General features: G+C 48.6%; 1 non-coding gene across 1 annotated transcript; it reads left to right on the top strand.

The window, feature by feature from the left end:
* Window positions 1–1164: 1164 nt before the first annotated feature.
* Window positions 1165–1319, top strand: LOC143350972 (5.8S ribosomal RNA). Its single transcript, XR_013081382.1, has one exon. It is a non-coding gene; the product is annotated as a 5.8S ribosomal RNA (ribosomal RNA).
* Window positions 1320–2500: the final 1181 nt, after the last annotated feature.

Genomic DNA, 2500 nt, shown 5'->3' on the forward strand with positions numbered 1-2500 from the left:
TGGACGCTGCCGCGTTCGTTCGTAAATGAATAATATACATACTCATGGCTAACTTGAGGCGAATAATCGCAAACGACGACGCGTCGATTTTGCGGCCATCGTTGCTCGCGCGACTAACGACGACCAGCCGAAACGGCTGTAGTTTATCGCATCGATTTCATCGAGCAACCGATGGACGCTGCCGCGTTCGTTCGTAAATGAATAATATAATACTCACGGATAGCCTGAGGCGAATAATCGCAAACGACGACGCGTCGATTGTGCGGCCATCGTTGCTCGCGCGACTAACGACGATCAGCCGAGACGGCTGTAGTTTATCGCATCGATTTCATCGAGCAACCGATGGACGCTGCCGCGTTCGTTCGTAAATGAATGTTATACATACTCACGGATAGCCTGAGGCGAATAATCGCAAACGACGACGCGTCGATTGTGCGGCCATCGTTGCTCGCGCGACTAACGACGATCAGCCGAGACGGCTGTAGTTTATCGCATCGATTTCATCGAGCAACCGATGGACGCTGCCGCGTTCGTTCGTAAATGAATGTTATACATACTCACGGATAGCCTGAGGCGAATAATCGCAAACGACGACGCGTCGATTGTGCGGCCATCGTTGCTCGCGCGACTAACGACGATCAGCCGAGACGGCTGTAGTTTATCGCATCGATTTCATCGAGCAACCGATGGACGCTGCCGCGTTCGTTCGTAAATGAATAATATACATACTCATGGCTAACGTGAGGCGAATAATCGCAAACGACGACGCGTCGATTGTGCGGCCATCCGTTGCTCGCGCGACTAACGACGACCAGCCGAGAAGGCTGTAGTTTATCGCATCGATTTCATCGAGCAACCGATGGGCGCTGCCGCGTGCGTTCGCCCGATTGCGCGTGAAGTTACTGTTCGGAACCAAGAATATACGGGTGTATTATACCCGTTTGGTCGCAGCCACGCGCAAAGGCTTTTGAATGTACTGTACGCCCGGCCGTCGAACGATGGTTTTCCGTCATTCAGGAAACAAAAAGAAACTTTTGTCGTCGATATGGCGCGTTCAATCCTCCGTCGATACGCTGGTCGGAGGTGCGAACATCGAATATTTTTAAAGCAAAGAACAAGGAGCATTTTTAAATACAAAGAGAAAAATTGTAAATTGTATATGATTACCCTGAACGGTGGATCACTTGGCTCGTGGGTCGATGAAGAACGCAGCTAATTGCGCGTCAACGTGTGAACTGCAGGACACATGAACATCGACATTTCGAACGCACATTGCGGTCCACGGATAAAATTCCTGGACCACGCCTGGCTGAGGGTCGTTCACTTGTCCTAAAACTGCTTGCGTTGTTCTCAGATTCCCTAACCCCGCCGTCGTTTACCTCTCCTTTCGGGGAGATGGCGAAGAACGTTTCGGAGCCGGGTCGATGAAGAGAAAGGTATCAACGTACGAGCGAGAATTTGGGTATTTCGTTGGCGTTTGTCGCTGGACGTACGAAAAAGAATAAATATTATATATTATTGGCAAGTTTGCGCACCCCTTGCGTGGTGAGGCAGAGATCAGTCTGGACTCGCGCGAGTGTTTTACGGCGTCGTGCGTCGTGTTGTCTGGAGTATCATCACGACCGCCCGTTAAAGCACCGCTCCTACGATTTCTGACTTTGACGGCACTAAAAACCACCGTGGGGCGCAAATCGCGTTTCGTACAAATCTAATGATTACCGGCGCTCCCGACGTTGCCCGAAGTTAATAATTTATGCAAAGGAAAGAGAAAATAAAGCGTATACTAGTTTTGGAGCATAACAAAAAGGACACTGGAAAGAAATTTGACCAAACACTGATAATTATGATATGTAATATATGCCCTACCACGTGAAATTTGTGGTATCCGTCGGTCGTCGTCTTCCTCTCTGTTCGTTCGTACAGCCCCAGGGAAAAATGATAATTTATCAAACGAATCGGACGATCATCCTCTATGGAGAGGCTCGAACGAACACGACGAGAAGCGCGATACGAACGGAACCCAAAAGAAGGGATATACTCTGAGAAGTTGGTCGCCCCATGTCTCTCTTTGTTACGAATATGTATATCGATTGCGAGACCGCGCGTTTAGCCGGTCGTCCAGTCCACGAATGCTTTTCTTTCGAACTTACGGTGGACTTTGGTAGACTATCAAAGAATCAACGAAAATCGGATCGGGTAGTTCTATCATAGACACACACCGTGGTTCTTCTTTAATTTGAAAAGCGACGGAAGGACGTTAAAAGTAATCAGCCGGTTACGCCTAGCGAGCGTTTCGCATCGAACGAATGAAAAACTAAGACAGAAGGGAGACACTTTGGCGAGGCGCTAAAAACCCATCATTGATATCCTTTTCTCCGAGAAAGCAAAATGCTATTATATGCTATCGGAGGACGCGGAGAAGTAGGAGGTGGTGGTCGATTCCATATATACACCAGGTTCTTGTTGCTCCGATTCGTTACGGTGTACGATTTGTTTTTCT

Source organism: Colletes latitarsis, unplaced genomic scaffold, assembly GCF_051014445.1.
Source record: "Colletes latitarsis isolate SP2378_abdomen unplaced genomic scaffold, iyColLati1 scaffold0049, whole genome shotgun sequence".
In the NCBI taxonomy this organism is placed as follows: Eukaryota; Metazoa; Arthropoda; class Insecta; order Hymenoptera; family Colletidae; genus Colletes; species Colletes latitarsis.